This window comes from Cebus imitator, unplaced genomic scaffold, assembly GCF_001604975.1.
Source record: "Cebus imitator isolate Cc_AM_T3 unplaced genomic scaffold, Cebus_imitator-1.0 Scaffold27, whole genome shotgun sequence".
In the NCBI taxonomy this organism is placed as follows: Eukaryota; Metazoa; Chordata; class Mammalia; order Primates; family Cebidae; genus Cebus; species Cebus imitator.
Window position 1 is genome coordinate 16,506,533 of NW_016107342.1, and position 27,421 is coordinate 16,533,953.

At 36.4% G+C, this 27,421-nt stretch overlaps 1 protein-coding gene and 1 non-coding gene across 6 annotated transcripts in view; both read right to left on the reverse strand.

Moving 5' to 3' along the window:
• SPOPL (speckle type BTB/POZ protein like) overlaps nt 1-27,421 on the reverse strand; it is a 65,379-nt gene that overhangs the window by 31,562 nt on the left and 6,396 nt on the right. The gene's annotated exons all lie outside the window — the stretch shown is intronic.
• LOC119470311 lies at nt 729-835 on the reverse strand. The gene has a single exon (XR_005199197.1). It is a non-coding gene; the product is annotated as a U6 spliceosomal RNA (small nuclear RNA).

Below are 27,421 nucleotides of genomic sequence, written 5' to 3' on the forward strand. Positions count from 1 at the left end.
AAGCACAGATAAAATTTTTAATTGACTAAACCATGAAAAAAAGAGGAGGAAGGAATTACCAGCACTGACAAGGATTTAGAGAAACCGGAATCCCTGGACATTGCTGGTGGAGATGTATAATGGTTTAACTGCCGTAAAAACAGTTTAAGCGTTCCTCAAAAAATTAAACATAGAATTACCATATGTTCCAGCAATTCTACCCCTAGGCATATATCCAAAAGAATTGGAAACAAGTGTTCAAATGACTGAGACACAAATGTTCATTGCAGCATTATTCACAACAGCCAAAGGTTACTAGCTAATAATCCATCCACTGATGGACAATACAAATGTCCAACAAGGAATAAATGAATTTTGAAAATGTGGTACATGTGCACAATTACTTTTCCTTTTTATTTTTTTGAGGCAGAGTCTCACTGTGTTACCTAGGCTGGAGTGCCAAGGTGTGATCTTGGCTCACTGCAACCTCCACCTCCTGGGTTCATGGGATTATCCTGCCTTAGCCTCCTGAGTAGCTGGGATTACAGGCACATGCCACTATGCCCGACTAACTTTTGTATTTTTAGTACAGACAAGGTTTTAGCATGTTGGCCAGGCTGGTCTTGAACTCCTGACACCTCAAGTGATCTGCCTGCCTCGGCTTCCCAAAGTGCTGGGAAATGAGCCACCGTGCCCAGTGAAATTTCCTTTTTTTTGGGAATCCAACTGGACTTTATTTGACACAGAATAAAAATATGGAACGCTTCACGAATTTGTGTGTCATCTCTGTGCAGGGGCCATGCTAATCTTCTCTATATCATTCCAATTTTAGTGTGTGTGCTGCTAACGCGAGCATGAAATTTCCTTTTTTAAACAGGGTCTTGCTCTACCACTCAGGCTGAAATACAGTAATGCAATCACAGCTCATTGCAGCCTTGACCTCCTGGGCTCAAGCAATCCTCCCACTTCAGTCTCTCAAGTGACACAGGTGTGAGCCATTAAGCCTAGTCACACAATGAAATAATACGTAGTCATAAAAAGAAATAAAGTATCAATACATGCTACAACAGGAATGAACCTTGAAAATAATATGCTAAGTGAAAGAAGATAGACACAAAAGGCCATGTTATATCACTTCACTTATATTAAATATTGGGCGGATCCATACATACAAAAAGCAGATTAGCAGTTGCCAGGGTCTGTGGGGAGGGGGAAATAGCAAGTAATTGGTTATGGAGTTTCCTCTGGGACTGATAAAAGTATTCTGGAACTAGACAGAGGTGCCAGTTGCACAACAGTGTTGATGTACTAAGTCATTACTGAACTGTAATTTTTTAAAAAGTAAAAATGATATATTCTATGTTATATGAACTTTACCTCATTTTTAAAAAGTACCTGCATATATATGTCCATATTCACATATATACACATTTATTTCATGATTAAAAAGTAAAATAAAAGGAAAACAAAGTTGTCCCTTTGTTTCCATGGGAGATTGATTCCAGGACTCCCATGGATACCAAAGTTCACAGATGTTCAAAGTTCCTTATATAAAATGGCATATTTACATATGATGTATACATATCCTCTGGTATCTTGAAATCATCTCTAGATTACTTAACACCTAATACAATGTAAATGCTACGTAAATAGTTGCTATATTGTGCTGCTTTACTTGTATTTTTTTAATTGTTGTGTTGTTAATTTTTTTTCCCCAAATACTTTTGATCCACAGTTGGTTGAATCCTCAGACGTGGAATCCATAGATACAGAGGGTCAACTCTATCAAATGTCTCCAATAACTACTGAGTCCAAATTAGCCACTATTAGAGAATAAAGTTCTAATCGTTATTTTTAATTACCCAAAAGGAAAAACTACTAAGTTTCTTTAACAAACGTCTTCAATTGTGCAGTATATCTAGTGTGTTAGCTATCAAGCTTCTAGATCAATAAAATATATAAATTACCCAGCAAAGTAGGGTTAAAAAAACTCATGCTTTCTAAAGAGTATTATCAAAATTTTATCCAGTTATAAAATGAGACTTATGTTTATGAGCTCTCTCTTTAATTGTCATCTGCAATCAGCTCATCTTCTAGGAGACAGCTTAATCGATCGTGATTTAATTATACATACATAATTTTTGTTTATTAATTCTACAATTAACAAATGACAAATTATTTTACAATTGTGAAATACTGCCATATTTATGCTAAAAGTTCTCTGAACTGCTTCAGGATATTATAACAAAATACTGCCTGAGGTCAAAACAATTTTACAAATACAATGAAAAAGAATTAATATGTAACTTAACATGTAACGTTCAACAGTTTTGCTAAGACAGTACCAAGGAGAATATAAAGGTGATAAAAACTGTAATACACATATAAATTTCTTAAATCTATTCAAATTAAGTATTGTATTTCCCTCTTTAGGGGAAATACACATATCTAAGGACGTTTATTATATGCTTAGATATACCATGCACTCTAATGAACCCTGGGGTACAAATATAAATAAAACACATTCCCCACTCTTGGCAAAAACTTTAACACAGAGGATGCAGACACTGAGATATTCTGAACATGACAATATGAGAGAGGACTGTACAGGGTGATAATGAAGTACTTTCAGGACAGAAAGAATGTCCTGAAGATATTCCCTTAGCTGTATTCTATAGGAAGCGAACAAGATTATAGGATGACCACACACAAACAACAGCATAGATTTTAACAGCAAGGGTTATATGCAGAGACCAATGTGAATCAGTGCTTTGCCATCAATTCTGTGATTGTATAGATTCGGGACCTTTCCTTTGTTTTTAAATTATTATAGCACCTCATTGCCCTATGGTTGCTGAGTGGATAATATGAAATTTTATACATATATACCTTCTTAGCATAAAGTGAGTACTGGAATAGACATAGCAAATAAAACTTTACTGGTGACAACTGATGGTAAAGATGGGCAGGGGAGATAAGGCTGGTAGTGATCAAAACAACTAACATATGTAAAAAGTACAGGCTATCATGGGATGTTCTGTTTATAGGGATAATGGAATAACTGGCAGATAAACTAAATTCTGCTGAGAAGTAGAAAACTTGAATAAAAAAAAATATGTTTAAAAATATCTAGAGCTGTACAAACAATCAGGACAAAAGGTCACAAGATTCCAGAGATGGGAGAACAATCTAAAGGTAGGCTGGCATTACAAGTGATCACGGAAGTAAAAAACAAAAATAAAGCAAAGAAAAATAAATAAATAAATAAACAAATAAATAGGGCTGACATACTACAGCCACTTTTCTTCCCAAGAATATGTGTGGCTTCTAACCATAAAGCAAGAGCCACAATCATACTTTACCCAGACAGAATCACTGCCATGGGGTAAAACTATCAGCAAAGATTCTGTTGGCCTCATGGGGCTGGAGATAAAACAGGATACCCGAGGGGCTAAGATCCTAGTGAGGTGCTCTTTAAGACTTCTGCCAAATGCTGACTTTGCATACTGCAGAAAGCCAAGAAGCAACCTTTTCAGACATCTTGTACTGCAAACGAGTCAAGGATTCGAGTTCAGGATTTGCCAAAGAGGGACCTAAGAATTTAAGACTTGAAATTGAAAGGCCTTGAAAGCTAGGCTGTATGAAGACAAATCAAATGTACAAATAGCCTTAAAACAGTTCACTTTGGTCCCTGACTGGATAAAAGTTATCAGCTCCCACACTAACATGTCTAAGAAAAGAAAGAATAAATCCTGTCTAAAAGAAGATTATCATTTGGAGCCTTCATAATTTTTACAATGATTGTTATTCAATCAAAAACTATCAGGCTGTCAAAAAACAGAAGCTTATGAATGAAAACTAGGATGAAAAAAACAAAATAGGCAACAGAGTATTACCAATAATTTAAAAATAATCAAATGGAAATTCTAGAACTGGAAAATAACTGAAATTAACTACTTAAGTTGAACAGACTAAACAGCTAAAGACAAGACTAGAAAACTTTTTAAAAGATCAATGAAATGTATTTTCACTAAAGCGGGGAAAAAATATAGATATTACAAAGAGCCTAAGGCAAATGTGAGACACAGTGAAAGAGTCTAACACCTATTTAGGGAGTCACAGAAGAAAAAGAAAGAAGCAATATTTGAAGAGAGAAATAAGAATTTTCCAAAACTGGCCGACAAAAAAATTGTAATTTCTTGGGGCTTAAATATAAGTACAATTAAAATGCATTACAACAGTAATGTAAAAAGCATGAGGGACAAATGGAGTAAAAAGTGTTCTTTATGGAAGAAGATGTTCTAAGGTTTTAGCATCCTTGGGGAAGTGAGGTAAAAATAATGATTGGTAGTAGCTAAAGTAACTCCATGAAGTATACAGTAATCTCTAGAGTAGCCACTATAAGAAAGGACAGTACAACTAAAAATATAACAGATTTTAAGAAAGAGAAAAAAGAAAAGATTATATATTATATATAATAACATTTATATGCAAACAGCCAAAATACTCCAATTGTTAGGCTTTAGAATCAGAATTTTTTAATGTAATTTATCCCATTAACAGAAAAAAGAGGAAAAAGATCACTCTGATAGTTGCAAAAAAAGGATTTGATAAAATTCAGTACCCATTCAGGATGAAAACGTTACGAACTGCGAATAAATTCTTAGTGCCTTAACACACACACACACACACACACACACACACACACACACACACACAGAGTAAGATTCCCCTGAGAAATGGGAATGAGACAAGAAGGCCACTATTATTACTGAAGGTCCAATTTTACCTTACGGCAAAAATAAATAAATGAAAAGCATAAGAATTGGAAAAGAATAAAGAAAATGGTCACCATTCACAGATAACATGATTGAGTCAGACAAACTAACCAGAAGTAACCATTAATGAAGTTTGTCAAGGTTGCTGTATATGCAGTCAGCATATAAAAATCCATTGTATTTTTATGTTAGCAATAATCAGTAAACAAAAATTTTAAAAGATATCGAAGTATAATTTAGAAGTCTACTTCCTGCAAATAATTCTAATGAAGGGTTAAATCTTTACACTAAAAACTACAAAATGATATTAAGAGAAAGTACAGATAAGGTAAATTAATGAAGGGATATATGGTGTTCATGAATTGGAAAATTCATTATTGTAAATACATCAATTTTAATATACTCAGACTGACTTCAGCCATTGTGGAAAACAGTGTGGTGATTCCTCAAAGACCTAAAAAGAGAACTACCATTCGACACAACAATCCCATTACTGGATATATAGACAAAAGAATATAAATCATTCTATCATAAAGACACATGTACACATACGTTCACTGTAGCATTCTTCACAATAAAGACATAGAATCAACCCAAATGCCTTCAGTTGTAGACGGGATTAAAAAAATGTGGTACATATACAACACAGAATACTACGCAGCCATATAAAAGAACGAGATCATATCCTTTGCAGGAACATGGATGGAGCTGGAGGCCATTACCCTTAGCAAACTAATGCAGGAACAGAAAACCAAATACTGCAGGTTCTCAGTTACAAGTGGGAGCTAAAAGATGGAACACATGGACACATAGCGGGGAACAACATACATTGGGGTCTACTAGAGGTTAGAGGGTGGGAGGAGCGAGAGGATTAGGAAAAATAACTAATGGGTACTAGGTTTAATACCTGGTTAACAAAATAATCTGTACAACAAACCCTCATGATGGGAGTTTACCTGTATAACAAACCTGCACATGTACCCCTGAACTTAAAAGTTAAAAAAAAAAAAAGTTTATTATTTTCAGAGTGACATATAAGCTTAATATAATGACAATAAAAATCTCAGTGTTGCTTTTGGTGGAAACTGGTAAGTTGATTATAAAACTTACATGGAAATGAAAATGGGTCAAGAATACCAAAGCAATCATGAAGAACAACAAAGCTGAAGAACATAGAAGTAGAAAACATAAACCTAAAATATAGCAGCTGTAATTAAGATGGAGTGGTACTGCTGTACAAATAGAGAAGCTGACTAATAAAAAACAAGAGTCCAGAAACACATGTACACACACACACACACACTCACACACACACACACACACGCCTACACACACAGTTCATCTATGACAAAGGTAACAATGAAGTACAGTCTGGAAGAAAGGGGGTAGGTTCAAAAACATATTTAAAAGAGCCATAAAGATACACATCATATTCTTTATAGCTTTATAGAAGTACACAGAAAAATTATACAATGAGATGGAGTATTATTTACTGGCTTCCTATGAGCCCAATTGCAAAGACCACTACTACTCTAGCAGGTGCTCTCTAAGAGAGACAACCATTTCTAGTAGCTAACTGCTGTCTCTGCAAGTATACTTGCTACTCATTCCAGCAAGTCACTAACAAACTTCTTCACCAAGAGTTTTCAACTCATAATTTTTCTCTGCAAATATCACAAAGAGAACTACTTTGAAATTTGTTTGATAATAATTTGCTTCATAGCCAACTTTGCTAAACTTATCCATCCTGTAAGGAAGGGCTATCTAAAATGTATAAATAACATTTTCCTGAAGGGAGGCAATTTTAAAACACTGAGAACAGGTTTTTTTTTTTTTTTTAAGGTTTTCAATATGTCAGGCTTATGTATTTATCTAATTGATTCTCAAATTAACTCTAACAGGAAGATAATAACTGCCTCTACCAATACTGTAGATGAGTAAACTAAGTTGCAAAAAAGCAAAGTAACCTACCCAAAGTGCCAGCCCTAAAATTTGGCAGCACTTGACTGGATTTAAGTCCAAGCTTACATTGAATTCTTTAAGACATGTCCTTTCCAGCATTTAAGTAACAGACAATGCTTGGTTTAAAAAACCCAGAGCAAAAGGGAGTCATACTGTCTTGTCAATTCATATGTGACAAAAGTATATCGTTTTCTATCAATTTTCTGATTTCTAGATACCTGAGTCACATATTGCATCCATGAAGGAACACTGAGAAAAACGAATATGGTTCAAGGCAGTGAAATGAACACATTTATCAGTCTCTTTTATTTCCTAACACACCCAATGAGATGACAACAAATTTTTACAAAAAAATAAAGTGATAACAAGGCTAGAAAATAAGAAAGGGTGTGATACTGGTAGATCAGACATTTTTAAAAATTCAAGGCAGATGGATGGCAATAAATTAGCAGCGACATAAAGGGAAACAAATCATAATCCAGGGTACTGTAAGTATCCATGGTTGTTCAAGGAGGCCTAAAGAAAAATTAAACTTTCATCAAATACAAAAAGCAGGAAATAGCCAAGTGGCAAGTCTCAGGGTAATTATTTTTGAAACAGTATTTAGGCTAGATGAGACAGCTGGGGCTCTACCCTTTCCCAAGGGTGGCAGTTATAGCTTCTACCACCATGCCAAAGTCCAACAATTGACCTCGAAAGGAAGATGGCCACCTGTCTGGGTCTGTTTCTTGTGAAAGTGCCAATTCCTGGGAGACAAACAGGATGCAGGTTGGACTAACTGAACATCACAGCAGACATTAGGAATGAGATGGGAAGAAAAAGGAGAAAAGATAACTTTTAACAGAAATTAAATAGTATTAGAGCACTCTCCCAGACAAAATAAAGCCCTCACACTTTGACATGTGTGGCGGTTCCCAACTTATGCATGCAATGTCACAGAAGTCATGTTATGACACCTTGCCCACTTATACTGAATGTGTCCATAACCTTCCCATTTAAGGAAGAGGATGCTAGGGAAACACATCTACACAACTGCACTGAAGACCATGACAGCCAGATACCATTTCTTAGAAACACAATCCCTGATCATAACATATGAATGGAAAGCCAAGGACAACAGATATTTAGGGAAAACTAACAGATAAAAGAGAAGGTCCAAAATGGGAAGAAAAATTAACAAAGGACTGTCATAGAAACAGAGACAGTTCAGGGGACAGAATGGTATACTTTAAAAAATGTTTCATAAAGTACAATTGAATAAAACAAGAACAAGCTGCTTTGAAAAAGTGGTGAGAAACAAAAAAGACTTCTTGATTAAAGGTAAATGACAAAATAAGTTCAATGTGCAAGATAATAATATGATCATAACTGAAGCATGAGTAGAAAACAAAAGACAAAGACGACTTTTGAGGAGACAGACTAAAAACATAAATATAGGAAATATGAGAAATCAGGGACCTGCAAGTCAGATTAAGGAGGTCCAATACTGATCTAACAGGTACTACTCCAGAAGGTATGACTAGCAACAACAGAGATACCTACAGAGAAGAAAAACAGATTATTTCCATAAGCTGAAGGGAGATACAAGTTCATAGACAGGCCTCACAAACTGCCAAGAATGATTACTGAAAAAAGATCTATACCTACACACATCAGGATTAAACTTCAAAATTCCATTTAAAAAAGAAAATCCTAAAACTTCTATGTTATCTACAAAGGAACAAGTCAGACTAAAATTTGAATGCTGTATTAAGGCAAGTGATAAATGCTATTAAGAAAAAAAAGTTGAACTTAGAATACCACACTCAGGCTGGGCTCAGTGGCTGCCGCCTGTAATCCCTGCACTTTGGGAAATCAAGGCAGGCCCATCACTTAAGTTTAGGAGTTCAAAATCAGCCTGGCCAACATGGGGAAATGCTGTCTCTACTAAAAATACAAAAATCAGTATTTTTGTCCTCATTTTTGGTGTGGTGGCAGGTGCTATAGTCCCAGCTACTTGGGAGGCTGAGACACAAGAATTGCTTGAATCCAGGAGTCTGAGGTTGCAGTGAGCCAAGATTGCACCACTGCACTCTAGCCTGCGTGACAGAGCTAGACTACGTCTCAAAAAAAAAAAAAAAAAAAAATTCCATACTCAAATTTATTCAAGAATGAGGACCAAATAAAGGATAGTTTCAGGCAACACATACTTAAAAATTTGACATCCCATATTGAAAATGTATTCTGAATCCAATTAATGTCTAAATTTTTTTGTATGGCACGCCCTTATGAGTAAAAAAAAAAAAATCTGCATATACTCCAGTATGATGTTATAAAATATATACACGACTATATTAATATGTAAAAATTACAGATAAAAATTAACACATAATTTAGTTTCTAATAAATTCTGATATTTCCCCAAATCATTTTGTGTGCCTCCTTTCATGTTTCATTTTAAAGACTACAGCTCTAACCAAATGAAAAAGAAAACACAGAAGTAAAGATACAACAGAGCTGAATAACCTCAGAGGAAGAGTAGGAAACAATAACAACTATCAAATGAGAATCTACTAGAATTTTCCACTTGGAAAATTTTCATGTACATAGGATTACTTTGTGTTGGGCCATTCCACTTTGTTCTATAGTAAGTATACATATAATCACCTATTTCTAGATTAAAAATCGTTAGAATTGACTAAAAAAGTAAAAAAAGTTATAGTCAGAACAAAATGCAAATACCTTGATGATGCAAAATTAACAACTAATTAAAATTGGGAGATTGAAGGAGTAAGGAAAGGAACAAGACTATGGTTCAGAAACACGGTACTATCTAGAGCTAATAAAGAACTTATATAACATTACAGAAACATTATATAAACATTTCACTAACAAAAGTGAAAGCAAGCACAATAAAAACTGGGAATGAAGCTGAGAATGGGTGATTTCCTATTCTCTTTACTCTCTTACATAATGCAAAAATTGATACTTTTTTTTTTTTTCAGACACGTTCTCATTTTAATTTAGGCTGGAGTGCAGTGACACAATCAAGGCTCACTGCAGCCTAAACCTCCCAGGCTCAAGCGATCCTCCTGCCTCAGCCTCCTGAGTAGCTCGGACTACGGGCATGTGCCACCATGCTTTGCTAATTGCATTTTTAAAAATGTTTGTACTGATGCAGGTCTTGCTGTTACTCAGGCTGGTTTCAAAGTCCTGGCCCTGAGCAATCATCCTGCCTCACAAAGTGCTTGGATTACAGGCGTGAGCCACTACGCCCTGCCACAACTTCTATTTTTAGAAAAGCACTATAAAGTAGGAAAAAAAGCAATATATAATACAGTATGTCAATTATCTGGAAAACTGAAATCAGTTACTGACTGCCATAGTCAGCTCACGTGAAACATTTCTACCATCCTGATGCGATTTGGCTCTGTGTCTCCACCCAAATCTCATCTTGCAGCTCCCAAAATTCCTGTGTGTTATGGGAGGAACATGGTGGGAGATGATTGAGTCATGGGGGCGGGTCTTTCCCATGCTGTTCTCATGAGAGCTGATGGTTTTAAAAACATGAATTTCCCTGCACAAGCTCTATTCTCTTATCTGCCACCATATGAAATATGCATTTCACCTTCTGCCATGACTGTGAGGCTTCCCCAGCCATGTGGAACTGTAAGTCCAATTAAACCCTTCTTTTGTAAATTGCCCAGTCTCAGGTATATCTTTACCAGCAGCGTGAAAATGAACTAATATAGTAAATTGGTACCAGTAGAGTGGGGTGATGATGAAAAGATAACCAAAAAATGTAGAAGCGACTTTGGAACTGGGTAACAGGCAGAGACTGGAACAGTCTGGAGGGCTAAGAAGAAGACAGGAAAATACGGGAAAGTTTGGAACTTTGGAGAGACTTGTTGAATGGCTTAACCAAAATGCTAATAATGATATGGACAATGAAATCCAGACTGAGGTGGTCTCAGAGGGAGATGAGGAACTTGTTAGGAGCTAGAGCAAAGGTGGTTCTTGTTATGTTTTAGCAAAGAGACTGGTGGCATTTTGTCCCTGCCCTAGAGATCTGTGGACCTTTGAAGTTGAGAGAGATGATTTAGGATATCTGGCAAAAGAAATTTCTAAGCAGCAAAGCATTCAAGAGGTGACCTGGGTGATGTTAAAGGCATTCAGTTTCATAAGGGAAACAGCATAAATGTTTGGAAAATTTGTTGTCTAACAATGTTACAGAAAAGAAAATCCCATTTTCTGAAGAGAAGTTCAAACCAGCTGCAGAAATTTGCATAAGTAATGAGGAGTCAAATGTGAATTCCAAAACAATGGGGAAAATGTCTCCGGGCATGTCAGAGACCTTTGTGGCAGGCCCTCCTATGGTGGGTCTGGAGGTTTAGAAGGAAAAAATGGTTTCATGGGCTGGGCCTAGGGTCCCTCTGCTGTGTGCAGTCTAGGGACTTGGTGCATTGCATCCCAGCCGCTCCAGCTGTGACTAAAGGGGGTCAAGGTACAGTTTGGGCCTTTGCTTCAAAGGGTGGAAGCCCCAAGTCTTGACAGCTTCCACATGGTGTTGAGCCTGCAGGTGCACAGAAGTCAAGAATTGGTTTGGGAACCTCTGCCTAGATTTCAGATGTACAGAAATGCTTGAATGCCCAGGCAAAAAAAGTGTGCTGCAAGGCGGGGCTCTCACGAAGAACCTCTGCTAGGGTAGTGTGGAAGGGAAATGTGGGGTCAGAGTGTCCCCAGTGCCGCCAGAATCCTACTGGGGCACCTCCTAGTGGAGCTCTAAGAAGAGGGCCACCATTCTCCAGACCCCAGAATGGTAGATCCACTGACAGCTTGTACTGTGTGCCTGGAAAAGACGCAGACACTCAACACCAGCCTGTGAAAGCAGCCAGGAGGGAGGCTGTACCCTGCAAAGCCACAGGGACGGTGCTGCTCGAGCCCATAGGAACCTACCTGTTGCATCAGCGTGACACAGATGCAAGACATGGAGTCAAAGGAGATCATTTTGAAGCTTTAAGATTTGACTGCCCTGCTGGATTTTAGACTTGCATGGGGGCCTGTAGCCCCTTTGTTTTAGCCAATTCCTTCCATTTGGAACAGCTGTATTTACCCAATGCTTGTACCCTCATTGTATCTAGGAGGTAACTAATGTGCTTTTGATTTTACAGGCTCAGAGGCAGAAGGGAATTGTCTCAGATGAGACTTTGGACTGTGGACTTTTGAGTTGAGACTCTGGTGGACTGTTGGAAAGGCATGATTAGTTTTGAAATGTGAAGATACGAGATTTGGGAGGGGCCAGGGATGGAATAATATGGTTTGGCTCTGTGTCCACACACAAATCTCATTTGTAGCTCCCATAATTCCCACGTGTTGTGGGAAGGACCTGGTGGGAGATGACTGAATCATGGGGGAGGGTGTTTCTCGTGCTGTTCTTATGACAGTAAGTCTCACGAGATCTGATGGTTTTAAAAATAGGAATTTCCCTGTAAAATATCTCTTGTCTGCTGTGAGATGTGCCTTCTGCCATAACTGTGAGGCTTCCCCAGCCACATGGAACTGTAAGTCTAATTAAACCTTTCTTTTGTAAATTGCCCAGTCTTGGGTATGTCATTATTGGCGTGAAAACAGCCTAATATACACCCCCAATAACCTACTTCATTTATTGTCTTTTACTATATAGTTTATTTGCATGGCTGTGGTATTACCTAAGTATAATCTCTATTTTATTCATTTCTGTAAGTCAAAGCCTGGCACAACACTCAATGTTTGTTTAAAAATAAAATGAAAAAGGAAGGGGGCTAGTTTTGTTTTGAGGGAATTAATGCAATAGCTAATTTTGACCTACACATGAAAACAGTAAGTCCATCTTATAGTTTTAATTACTCAAAACCAGTTTACTTAAAGATGACTAAACTGTGTACTAAATTGAAGAGGCTCCGCTCTGAAATAGAAACAGCTGTGTCTTTCAGCGGACTGATTAGACTAAGTGGTAGATCGGGACACCACTGCTACTGAAAGAATGTTGGAGGGGCAAGAAGAGGGGGTGGTAAAAGATGCAGCAATGGCAACAGCTGAACCCTCAAGAAAAAAAAATGGCTAAGGACAGCTACAAAATCTTCCTTCTTTTTAGTTACATATATTTCTATTTAAGGGGAAAGCCAACAGAGCTGGGGGAAAGGAAGGAGAGGATGGGTACACTGAAATCACTGGTGTTGGTAATATATTTATACAGGACCCCAGTTTTAAAAAAAGGGCGGGGTGAACAAATACCTTCATTTACTTTAGTCTACTTACCTGGGTCCTTGAAGCATAAGAAAAATAGCTATTCTAAGAATAAAAAACAAACAAAAAAGATAAAATAGCTATTCTATAGTGTGAGCTCTCTGCCCAAAGCAAAAGGCAACTATCTAGAAAAGACAATAAATGCAGTAGGTTATTGGGGGTGTATATTGGGCTGTTTTCATGCCAATAAAGTCTGACAGGTTTTGTTCAATCAATTTTATCAGGTTGAATTACATGATACTGACATTTTTATAGGTCAAAAGCATAATACTGGTAATTTCATGCGGTCCTAAACCAACAGTCCCACCCTCTTAAGTGATTACAATGGTAGACCTTAAGGCTTTATGTTTTTCTAGGGCAGTAAATCTCAAAGTTAAGTATGCATTAGAATCACCTTGGAGGGCTAGTTTAAACAAAATACTGGGCTTCAATCCCAGAGTTAAAGATTCAGTGGGTCTGGGTCAGGTTCCCAAATCTGCATTTCTAATGAAGTCTCAGGCGGTCCTGGGATATCACACTAAGAACTTCTGTTCTAGTCTGCGGGCTGAACCGGGAAGCTATCAATATCACTAATAAAAAAACTTATCATCATGCCCCCAGCTGTTCTTCATTTGTCCTCCATCTCTGAATAAGTCTTCCATTTTACCTGGGTACTATCCTGAGGAATTGGATTACTTTCAACTTCTTTTTTTGGGGGGTCTTATTCTAATATTATGGAATCTCTATTGAAATCCACAACATCCTCCAACACTAAAGGCAAGGAGGTAGTTTTAATTACATTTTACATATATATGGAAAGTTTACAAGGGTAGGCAAGACTTCCAGATATTTTTGGAACAACTCTTTTTCTATTTGATAATTCCTAAAAGCTATTAACATATGCTATTATAAAAGCAGAGATTTAAAGACGCTATTTACTGCTGCCTTGTCACTTACTGCCAGGGTCTCCCTCAAAAAATAAAGAACTAAAAATTAAACTAAGAGGGAAACCCTGTGTACTATAACCCCACAAATGCACTGCATTTCTGTTACTTTAATGTATTTTCAAAGAAAAGATTAAAAGAAAACATCTAACAATATTTCTAGACATAGGCATGATGTCATTTTCCATGGCAATAGTAAAAATAGTGGTGGGAGGAAAGCTCTGGGTCCATGTGCTGAGATACCCAGATTCTATTTCTAGCCATTTCTTGTTTCCGGCTATGTACTCTTTGGCACATCACTGACCTGATTATGGACAGAATTGGAGGCAAGACTAAGTTCTGTCCAGTTCTACCATAAGTTAATACAGATTCATAAACCGTAGTGTAAAATTTACTCAACATCACCAATAACTTTCTCACACTGCAATTACCCTCTTTTAAAAAATAAACTACAGGTCATTGTAGAACCTGAGTACTTTTCCTAGAGCATAACATATTAAAGATATTCTGGACCTCTGGAAACCACTTTTTAAAATCATCATTTGCAAACAACTACATTTATATGGCATGCTAGTTGTGACAAGTCCAATTTTTAATATTATGTATTAATAATGCATAAACAAGGCATATAAGAAAAGAGGAGGCCCAGTGTACCTGTGTTAATAGCCTTATACAGTATTAGGATTTTAAAAAATCAGCTTTATTCAATTAGTATCATGGTTTACAACTACAGTTATTAAACCTCCTGAGGTAAGATTTTAAATTATAGTAATATATAAACAGGGTAAACTACAATGGGCCAAACTAGCAGTCAGGTGACTACTCACAATGGAAAGTTACATGGCCTCTTTTTTGTTAAAACACCGTTCATTCATCTGTTCACTCTCGCTCTTATTCACTGACTCATTTAAGTATTTTGGGGGAACCTAATGCAGGTCCTGTGGAAACAAGGAAGGACATCACAAAGACAGCTCCTGATCTCATAATTTGAACTAGTTCTCAGAGGTCCTCTAGGTAAAATCTTCTACAAAGTCAAATGTGCTAAAGAGAATAAAGAAAACCAGCAAAACCTGACCATACCTTTTTTGGTAAAAATTACTAACAGCTGAAGCCAAATGTTGTGACTCAAATGTGTATCTGTGTACATGTATGTATGCATGTATGTATGTATTTTTAAGCAGCACAAATGTGATAAAAGGGGCAGGATCATCCTTACTCTTAATGCCAAAGCAGTACCTTCCAGTTCACTATAGTCTCTAAAAACAAATTTACTTGAGCACTGGCCTACAAAGTTTTGCAGATTTCAGCAATCCCAGCACTTTGGGAGGCCGAGGTGGGTGGATCACGAACGAGGTCAAGAGATCGAGACCATCCTGGTCAACATGGTGAAACCCTGTCTCTACTAAATATACAGATAATTAGCTGGGCATGGTGGTGCGCACCTGTAGTCTCAGCTACTCGGGAGGCTGAGGCAGGAGAATTGCTTGAACCTGGGAGGCAGAGGTTGCGGTGAGCTGAGATAGCACCATTGCACTCCAGCCTGGGTAACAAGAGCAAAACTCCATCTCAAAATAAAAAAAAAGCTCTGAAAAGACAGAAGGAATCAGAAATTACCTATTTATAGTCAGTTTTTTATAAAAACATTATGGAATACAAAATATACATTTTTGTTATAACAACATTTAATCCAAGTTCTAGTTTATAAACTATAGTAGCACACTTATTTTATTCAGCTCATAGAGGAGTTATTTCAAGTAACAAAAATAATAGATAATTTAACCTTATCTCTTCTTTAAGCACCAACATTTCATTTTAATCTTAAATGTTACCTCTTTTATAAACTTTTACTAACCACCCTTTTGTCTCTATATCATTTTCCTAGGTAAAAATTACTCCCTAACTACCTGGGATTTTCACAAAAAATACCATCCGCACAGAATTAATGAAATGTATTGTAGTGAACAGTACAATCTGTTAGAGTTTGCTTTACACATTAAAACTTTTTAAAAAATTTATTTTTTATTTTTCTGACAGGGTCTCACTCTGTCGCTCATGCTGGAGTGCAGAGGCATGATCATGGCTCACTTCAGCCTTAACCTCCCAGGTGAGCAATCCTCTTGTCTCAGCCTCCCAAGCAGCTGGGACTACAGGGGTATGCCACACCTGTGTAATTTTATGTCTTTTTTCAGATGTGGTCACACTATGTTGCCTAGGCTAATCTTGAACTCCTGGGCTCGAGTGATCCTCCCACTTAAACTTTACTCTTCACACATATTATTTCATTTGATCCTCTAAACAAACCTGTTAAGTATTTACTTCTATTCTACACATAGAGAAACCGAAACACAGAAAAGCAACTCTATTAAAGCCCACAGTTTTTTTTTTTTTAAGCCAAACAAATCAGAAATTGAATCCAGAATTTTTAAGCAAAAACATTATGATTTTTCCAATTCATCAAATATGGTAAGATCCTTGAGATTACTATATTTCCATCTTTATGTAACCCTACTGCCCAGTATAGAATGCGACAGAGAGTAAGCAAAGATATGGATAAGAAGTCAACCACTAGTAAAGAATTACATGTTTATAAAACAGTACATAATTTAATGCCTTCTAAAACAAAGCACCAAAAATAATTTAATATTACAGAACGATTCAGAGAACACCATCACAGTTAAGAGTTTAGTTTCTGATATCAGACTTGGGTTCAATACCAAAGCAGTGTAACGTCTCTGGGTCTCAGTTTTCTTGTCTATAATATGGGAATAATAAATGGTAATTATCTCAAATGGCTGATATATTGAATGGGGATGTACAGAAGACACAGTACAGTGTCTGGTAGATAGAAAGCACTCGATAAATTATTTGTATGAATATCAATATGAAACTCAAAGACAGAACTTGTTTACAGGATAGTAATATTATTGGGAACTATGAAAGTTAAATTTGTCCAAATAAAGTTTTTTAGGTTTTAGTCTTGCTTTTTAAACTTTTATTGCTTTGCTCTCCATCAGGTATACACCAGCTATTAACTCTGCTCTTCTCACACTGCTTATCTCCAGCAGCTCCCATCTGCCTTTCGATACAAGCAATATGGAGGTACAGTTGGAAAAAGACTGATATCTAACATGTCTCTTAGGAATTGTGTAACCTTTGAGGGAACTTTCTGGAGTAATGGAAATTATCTATAACTTGATTTGGCTGTTGTTACACTGGTGAATACTTCCTTCGAAACTCAATGAAATGTATCTGTAAAGTCTGTGTATAAAACTTTGTAAATTAAAGAAACTTAGGTTTTATACTATCGAACAAGTTACTTTCCTTTTCTGGCCCTTAGCTTTCTCATTTTCAGAAAGGGAATAATCTTCACTCACAAAAAGGTCATATTGAGTATTATAGGAGACAAGGTCTATAAAGTACGTAGGGTAGTTCCTGCACAGTTAGTTGCCAATTCTGGATCTACTAATGTTAACCCTAGGCATTTTTCAAATTTACTTGAGTTCTAAAACATTCACCTATAATAAAAGAGAGGTTCTCTCCCTTTCCCTTCAAGCCAGAGGTTTTATTTGCTTTTTTTTTTAGACAGAGTTTTGTTCTTATTGCCCTGGCTGGAGTGCAGTGGCATGATCTCGGCTTCCTGCAACTTCTACCTCCCTGGTTCAAGTGATTCTCCTACCTCAGCCCTCCAAATAGCCAGGATTACAGGTATGTGCCACCACATCCAGCTAATTTTTGTATTTTTAGTAGAGAGGGGTTTCACCATGATGGCCAGGCTGGTCTCGAGCTCCTGACCTCAGGTGATCCACCAGCCTTGGCCTGCCAAAGTGATGGGATTACCGATGTAAGCCATTGCACCCAGCCTAGGTCAGAAATTTTTAACTTTTAAATTACTGAAGATGGTCAGAGCAGTGGCTTGCATCTGTAATCCTAGTACTTTGGTAGGCCGAGGTGGGCAGATCACAAGGTCAGGAGTTCCAGAACAGCATGACCAACATGGTGAAACCCCATCTCTACTAAAGATACAAAAAATTAGCTGGGTGTGGTAGTGAACACTTGTAGTCCCAGCAACTCAGGAGGCTGAGGCAGAATCACTTGAACCCGGGAGGTGGAGGTTGTAGTGAGCCAAGATTGTGCCACTGAACTCTAGCCTGGGCGACGAGGTGAGACTCCATCTCAAAAAAAAAAAAAAAAATTATGAAGATTTCTTTACCCATCTTGCCCCAAAATTAATCTGCTACAATTCATTCCTCAAAAGCCTAACACACCAATGAAAGGAAACAAAGTAACCAGCAGTCAGAGATCAGAGTGTAATAATTGCCAAAAGCTTAAAGATATGCATCAATTCCACAGTATCCTCCATCCAACCTCTAAAAATCAAGAATGTTCTCCCAAACATCCCAACTACCCTTTATAATCCATCAAGAAACTGTCATCCACCTATTTATGTAAAAAAAATTATGTAATTTATTTCCCATATTATGCCTGCAAACACAAATATGTCTCATTATAGTTAGGGTACTTAATTCCATACTGTAAAAATACAATTGTGTTAAAGTAACAGTTCCTTTCACTAGTTTTCAAATCACTGTTTAAAATGTCTAACTAATGCTCTTTGTTCTAGATTTCCAGAACACTGGAACAATTTCCTATTTGTCTAGCATTTACTGAACATTTATTAAGTACTTAAATAGGCCAGGCACTAGTGAAATAAAGATAATGAAGATAAGGTCAAAGAGGTAAATACCTAATTAAAGTAGATAAATCAGAACTGCACAAATAATACTCTTTTCTTACACCTGTGAAGGATCTAGAAAAAAGCAGTATGGAGCAATTAAAGTTCTTTCAACTACCTGATGTTTTTTCCAGACCACTTTTCCAGCCTTCTTCCAAAACTGTTTGGCAACTCCAAGTCAAATGCTACACCCTCTTCCCCACTTCTCCCTGGCTATCATGGGTTCACCTTTTCTGTTAATAGTTAGGTTCCCTTAATGAGGACTTCAGCACTTGTCTCCCTCCACAGTTTTCTTCACTATTTCTATCATCACCTCAGATGAGTGTACCCTGTGGACTTTTAGCCTACCAGGATCAAATTCCTTGACATTCCTGAATGATCTGACCCACATAACATTATAGCAATCTTTTCCAAACAAACTTATTACCTAGAATAAATAGCTTGACCAACTCTGAAAACAAACCTCAGTATATCTTTTACAACAGACCTTATTCCTGTTCTGTCAGTAATTTAATCCCTCAATACCTCTTATTACCAATACTTCCTTAGCCCCTTCCCATTTTTTTAGAGTCATTATTCTCATTATGGCTTCGCTTCCTTCCTTATCAAACCTCAAGCCTACCAATGCATCACTTCAAACACCATCCAGCAAACATGCTTAACATTTCACTTTGTTCTTTACCACAACCATCCTGTAAACCCTCCACTCCACATCAGTCTAACCACCCACTGTCTGCTTTTTTGAGCTGATGAACAATGCTGTAGAAAATCTTAAAAAGCAGCAGAATAGCAGCTTCATAAGTGTATGCTTTCATTAAACATGTACTTTGGTTTCTTAGCTAATTGCTGTCAAACAGGTTTATTTCAAAATAAAAGTCTTACAAATAATGACATCTTATCTCTTCTAATGATGAGCAATAATTCCAAGATTCCTGTGACTAGCAATAATCAGTAAATACTTTTGAATATGTAGAGCACCATTATTTATCAAATGGCTGCTCTACTTTAAAACATTACTTTGCAGTAGTAAGAAATGAAGTCAGGTATAAAAATAACAGCTGTAAAAAATGTTAGAAAGGGAAAACTATGGGCTTATCAGGGGTGAAGAGTCTACATGCATATCTTAACAGAAGAAATCAACAAATATTATCCCCAAAAGGTGCAGGAATGACACTTCTCTACATACAATTCTAACATAATCTACAATAATTAAGTAATGAGAAAAACTACAATCCTAACACTGAAAAGGATCCAAGGGAAAAATATTTTTTGCACTCTTGGGTTTTCACTACAAAATGACAAAAAATATAGCTTAGTGACACTTCTGGGAAACTCAAAAGAAAAACTCCACAAATAACAAGAAATTAAATACAAAACAACACACATCATGCTGTGAGGAAATGGTAAAATTTATTTTCTCAACGTTTTTCAAGTTCTGAAAATTGAGAAAGATCTCCTTATATAATATTTCCCTTCTTTAAACTGTAGCAAAACCCCACAGAATAATGAATGGACACAACCCGCAATCTGGGTAGATGGTCAAGTAAAAACAAGCACATTCCAGCATTGTGTAATTGGAGCTTTGGGCCAATGTTGCAGACTCACTCAATAAAATAAAAAAGCCTACACAATTTTTCACCAGCTTGCAAAATTGTAAAACTCATCCATGTTTAGCAACACAGAAATGCACTATTTGTCAGAAAGTCAATAAACTACATTGTGAAGCTATAATTTTCATGACAGTCTCATTTTCCTTAAATTATACTTAAATTTGTTGTTGTATACTCTGTATCTTACCAATTGACAAGGCAACCATAATCATCTGATGGGTTTTATGAAAATACCTCTGTTCCACTTTCATGGTCCTGATGTGCACAAAGGGGACCAATGGTCAGAGTAGGTAAAAAAAATTGTGTTTATTTTAAGAAAATAGCCTACCCACCATGTAATACTATGTTACACCCACCAGAATGGCTAAATATATGAGACAGAATATCAAGCCAATGTTGCAGAGTATGTGAGACAACTAGAACTCTCATCTACTACTGATGAGATTATACTTTGGCACAACCACTTCGGAAATCACTGGATTATACTAAAACTGAACAAAGCACACATATGACCCCATGATTATATTACAAGCTACATTCCCCGGACCATTAACAGTAAAACAGATAAATCATGATACAGTCATACAGTGGAATACTATGAAGCAGTGAGAATAAACTACTGCTACAGACAACATAACTGGATCTGTGAAAAGAAAAAAACCTTGGGGACCCAAAGGGAAAAACAAAAGAGAAAAGTCAAGCTGGAACTGCTCAGGGCAAACCTGCTTCCCATTCTATTCGGTCACCCCTCTGGTCACTGAGATAAATTCATATCTGATTGCCTCCTTTGGAGAAGCTAATGAGAAACTCAAAGGAATGCAACCCTTTGTATCTATCTACCTCTGACCTGGAAGCCCTTTCCCAGCTCTGAGTTGGCCTGCCTTTCTGGACCAAACCAATGTTTATCTTACATATGTTGATTGATGTCTCATGTCTCCTTAAAATTTATAAAACCAAATCATGCTCTGACTGCCTTGGGCACATGTCGTCAGGACCTCCTGAGGCTGTTTACCCCCATACAGGTTCTCAACCTTGGCAAAATAAACTTCCTAAATTAACTGAGACCTGTCTCAGATATTCGGTGTTCACATATCACATAACCATATATGTATGTTTAGGGTAAGAAGCCAGATAAAAGACCATACATGCTGTATGATGATATGTGTATGTCTTTGCATGCTACACTTCAAAAGTTTACTTAAAATAAAAAAGAAAAAAAAAAAACTCCTAAAAACAACACTAACAAATAAATAAGCAGCCTTGATGCCCTGAAGTTTATAAAATCCTGCTCCTAGTAACATATTTTCTACACCCTAAAATTGGGACAGGATACTTTTTTTTAACCTTCTTTCATGCTAATTAAACATTTTTTACATTAAAAATTTGTTTATATCAAAACTAAGAAAGGTATGTTAACAGAATGCAAAAGCCAATTTTTTTTTTTTTTTCTTTTTTGAGATAGGATCTAGCTCTATATTCCTAGGCTGGAGTGCAGTGACAAGGCCATAGCTCACTGCATCCTCAAACTCCTGGACTCAAGTGATCTTCCTGCCTAGGCCTCCTGAGTAGCTGGGACCACAGGTGTGCACACCACCACCACCAACACTGAGTAAGTTTTTAATTTTTTTTTTTTGAAATGGAGTCTCATTCTGTTGCCCAGGCTGGGGTGCAGTGGCACGATTTTGGCTCACTGCAACCTCTGCCTCCCAGGTTCAGCAATTCCCCTGCCTCAGCCTCCCCAGCAGCCGGGATTACAGGTGCATGGCACCACAAACCCAGCAGGGTTTCACCGCGTTGGCCAGGATGGTCTTGATCTCTTGACCTCGTGATCCACCCGCCTTGGCCTCCCAAAGTGCTGGGATTACAGGCTTGAGCCACCGCCCCTGGACGAAAACAATTTTAACATCAAAGCTTTCCCCCTTCACCACCACCCTTACCGTACTCAGATTGTTATCTCCCTTTCAATCCCCAAGAGTTCCCTCTTCTCTGCCATCTATTTAATAGAAACATTTGAGAAGCACTGACCTACCTTTGCAGTGTAGTTACGAGGATTAAATCAAAAGATGCATATATAAAGTCCTTGGCATCACGCCTAAGTACTCAATGACTAGACACTTAATAAATCCCAAAGAGTAAGTTCTGCCAGGTCAAGGGCTATTTCAATTCATCACTGTAAACACAGAACCTGGTATTTAAGTCAGTCAATAATTATTTGTGAAGTAAATGAATGATTTGAGTCCAAAATTAAAAAACAAACAAACAATGAAAACAAAGCAAAAGTGGGAATGAGGGAAAAAGCAACAAGTTCAAAGGAAGGTCTTAATCCATTTTTGTTATCAGCGTATATGACAATATTTTATTTTATTTTTATAAAACTGTGGTTCAGAAAGATTACAAGATTTTAAATCTCAAGGTGAACCAACAAAATCATGTACATATAAATCTATTACAATAAAAACTGCCTCAGTATCATCTTTCCTCTATGTATTGTGCAATGAAAAAGCAGTATATTTTAACTGAAATTAAAACATGTGTCAATAATACTGAAACCCTTCAAAAAACATCGGAATCAGTTCCTTATGAGGTTGACAGAAATCCCAACTACGTTGCAGGTTATTTTCAAGATATCCATCATAGCACATCAATATTCTGACTAAATATGTCATAACAGAGATGAAAGGAAAGCAGATTTCAGCTAAGCCTTTACATAGTATTATTTTTATGAAAATAAAAATGTAATTTTGATGTCAAAATTGTCAAGACTGCAATCTTATATTAGTTTTAAAAGACAAATCGATAAAATACTCTAATATTTATTGTGTACACAAAATATCAATGAACCATTTGATAAGCCTCTTTCCCCCTTCCCTTTAAGCAAGGATTTACTTAGATGAGAAACAGTAATACTGTTTTAATTAACCAATATATATGCAAAGCATTTAACCTCATGGAAAGCACATTATAAATGTATATACAACTCATTTGGTTCTTATAACAACTATATGGTGGTACCATTATCATTCCTATTTCCATTTTACCGAAGAGAAAACTGAGACTTTCAGTAACTTCCCTAAAGTAATACAGTTATTAAATGGCAGGGTGGCTGTATGCTCTTAGTCTCTATGCTATGATTCCTGAAGAGCTCTGGAGTAAAGCAGACTTATATTTGTCCTGACTTCACTTCATTTTGGGAGATGAGTTGTCTTGAGAACCCTGAGTGATAACCACAAAACAAGGTAGCACTAATTCTACTTTTCACTAATTCTAAGACATCTATTTTTGTTACATTTGAACATTTCTGAAATTGACAGCATCTTACAATTATAATCTGCACTGCTCTCTCTCTGAGGTACACAAAATAATAATGCATCTAGTAATTGACAGCAATTGTGATTCAAAAAATTATGATATTATCTATACCTCATGGGTTAGTGATAAGAAGTAAATGAGATAAAATGTGTAAAGTACTTGACACAGTGTCTGTCTGGCACAAGTGCTTCACAAAGCATACTTCTTCTCTTTTAAATAAAATAATCTATGAGGAAATTTGGTGTAAAGGGTATCTTTACACTGTAGAAGGTTGTCAGTTTCTAAGGCCCATGTGCGAACGCACCTATTATACTCTCAAAGAGAAAATACATGTTTCATTATACAACTTAAAGATGAAATTTTTGTGGATAAAAGACTTGGAGTAGGGAGAGGCAGACAGACAACAGTAAAAATTAATCAGACACTCGAGAAAAATAAAATCATCAACAATGTTAACGCATAAACCAAAATACTCCACAATTTAAGCCAGTTCTCAAACACCATTGATAAAATGCTTACAGGAAAGAGTATTTTCATGTTTTAAAAGATGTACTTTTTTAATTCTTAAATTATACATGCAGAATAAAGATGCACCTTAAATGCAATCAGAAATGACTAAATCTGCTTAGTGTGTGCCCATGCCCTACTTGAGCTTTTCTACCAAAACTTGACTTAATTTCTAAATAGTTAACAAAGATTTAAACTGATCTGAAGTGTTGCCACCAAAATAATAATAATAATAATAATTAAATGAAATTCAATTCATTTAGGTGTTTGGCAGCTTCCTGTATTTGTACTTGCCTTGGCAATCTCAGAACAAATTTACACTCACTGTTATTTTATTTCATTTTTTGGTCTTATATTATAAAAACTATTTACAGAGGAATTTCCCATTAAAACATTAAAAAATATATCCAAATGACAGCCGAAAAAACACCTTGAGACTATTGAAATTTTTACCTTAAAAATCACTTAATTATACTTTAATGTGAGGAAAGTTATCAGGAATAAAGAGGGTCATTATAAAGTGATAAAGAGGTAAAGTCTCCATAATTTGTATGTACCTAACAAGTGTCAAAAAATGTAAGGCAAAATCTGATTTGCAAGGAGAAATAGATGAATCCACTATCATAGTTGGGCACTTCAACACCCTCTAACAGAAATGGGCAGATCCCCAGGCAGAAAATCAGTAACGACAAATTTGAACTCAATCAACTGGACATAATGGACATCTATAGACTACTTCAACCAACAGCAGCATAATACCAAACACTGACAAGGATGTGAAACAACAGCAACTCTCCCTCATTGCTGGTGTGAATGCAATATGGTATGGTCACCTGGAAAGACAGTTGGCGGTTTCCTACAAAACTAAACATATTCTTACCATGCTATCCATCAGTCATGGTCCTTGATATTTACCAAGAAGAGCTGAAAAACCTATGTCTACAAAAAACCTGCACAAGGTTTTTCATAACAGCTTTATTTGTAATCTGCAAAACTTATAAATAACAAAGACAGCCTTCAGTAGGTCAAAAACTGTAGTACATTCAGATAATAAAATATTATTTAGCATTAAAAAGAAATGAGGTATTGAGCCATGAAAAGACACAGAGGAAACTTAAAATGTATAATACTAAGTGAAAGAAACTAATCTGAAAAGTTTACACACTTTGGAAATGGCAAAACAGTAAAAAGATCAATGGTTGTCAGGGGCTGCAGGTAGGAAGATTGGATAGGCCTAGGTCAGAGGATTTTTAGGGCTGTGAAAGCACCCTGTAAGAGACATTGTAATGGCAGATACATGTCATAAAAATTGTCCAAATTCATAGAAAATATTATACAATACCAACCATGAATCTAATGTAAATAATGCACTCTGGGTGATAATGATGGGTCAATGTAGATTCATCAGTTTAAAAAATGGGCCACTGTGGTGGGGATGGTGATAAGGAGGAGGCTATGTCTGTATGGGTGCAGGGGGTATACGGAAAATCTTTGTAGATTCTGCTCAACTTCTTCAGTGAACCTAAAACAGCTTCAAAAAAAAAAAAAATCTACTTTAAAATATCACTTAACTACTTGAAGTGGGGGTCCGGGGAGGGAGGCTATGTCTATATGGGTGCAGGGGGTATATGGAAAATCTTTGTAGAGTCTGCTCAATTTCTTCAGTGAACCTAAAATATCTTCAAAAAAATAAAATCTATTTTTAAAAAAAATCACTCAACTACTTGAAGGGGGGCCCAGGGAGGGTAATCACAAATGCAGTTTACACAAGAAAAACATTGTTAAATTTGCTTCAGAAAACATACCCAAACAGAAAACAATGATATTCTGTCAATAAATATAATATTTTGTTTTTTTTGTTTTTTTTAATTTATTCTCAGCTTATACCAATAAAATAATATTCCAAAAGCATGATACTACTTTTTAGGTATGCTATTAACCTTCAGATCTGCATTAGTTATAAAGAAAATAAAAACACCTCTTTATTTTCAATTGTTAACCCTAAATATTTTTATTCATTTAGCTAATATACGACGAAAGCAAACAAACCAACTCCAAAGAAGTGCGTGTGTTAAGGGAAGGGGAGTATTTTTTAAATATATTCATATCACAGAGATGAATATTTTCATCCCAACCATGGTTTTATACTTGAGGATAAAAAATTGTTTTAATCTGCTAGCTTTTACCTATATAAAGTTTAGTCTCATATATTACACAATTCAGAATATAATGCTAATAATTATTCTGACCTCCTTTAGAACATACAAGCAGGTATAAAGAATACCAAACAGGAGCTATAGTAATATTCAACAAAAAGATAAAAGGCCTCTAAAAGGGTATCTCTAAAAGCCATAATCAATACTTGAAAAGCATACAGTCGTTACCCAAGACATACAAAACTTAAAACCAAGGAGAAGGTAAGATGAAAAGATTTTAAAGCCAGTAAAAACTAGTAAAAATAAATTTTTAAAATTACAATTTTCCTAACATAAAATTTCAGGAATACTACCTTAGTGGAAGAAAGTAACACAATGATGTTTTTACAATAACTTAAGAAGTTATTTCAGAAACAAGGTTTAATAGAAGTGACCCTGTTTTAAAGTATATTCCTTCTATGGCTGGGTTGGGTAGCTCATACCTGTAATCCAGCACTTTGGGAAGCCAAGGTGGGAGGATCGTTTGAGGCCAGGAGTTGGAGACAAGCCTAGGCAAGATAGTGAGCCCCTGTCTCTGCCAAAAAATAAAATAAAATAAAATGAAATAAAATAAAATAGATGTTTTCTAGAACTCTTCATTTACTGTGTTCATAAAATTCATTTTGGCCAGGTGCGGTGGCTCATGCCTATAATCCGAGCACTTTGGATTATAGGATTATAGGCCTGAGCCTATAATCCCAAAGTGCTGGGATTATAGGCATGAGCCAAGGTGGGAGGCCGAGGTGGCAGGATTACTCGAGGTCAGGAGTTCAAGACCAGCTTGGTCAACATGCTGAAATGCCATCTCCACTAAAAGTACAAAAGTTAGCTGGGCATGGTGGCTGTGCCTATAGCCCCAGCCACTCAGGAGGCGGAGGCAGGAGAATCATTTGAACCCGGGAGACAGAGGTTGCAGTAAGCTAAGATCGTGTCACCGCACTCCAGCCTGGGTGATACAGCAAGACTCTGTCTAAAATAAAATAAAATAAAATAAAACCTAAAGTTCATTTTAACATAATTTTCCTTTCTATCCCATTATTTTCTATGAGACTTTGTCCTTCCCAATTAAGGTTCTGCCAACTACAATATTCTTCAAAAAGTTTATCCATGTCTGTAGATAAATTGTATTCTACCCATGCTCCAAGAGAAAAGTCCAGGGATT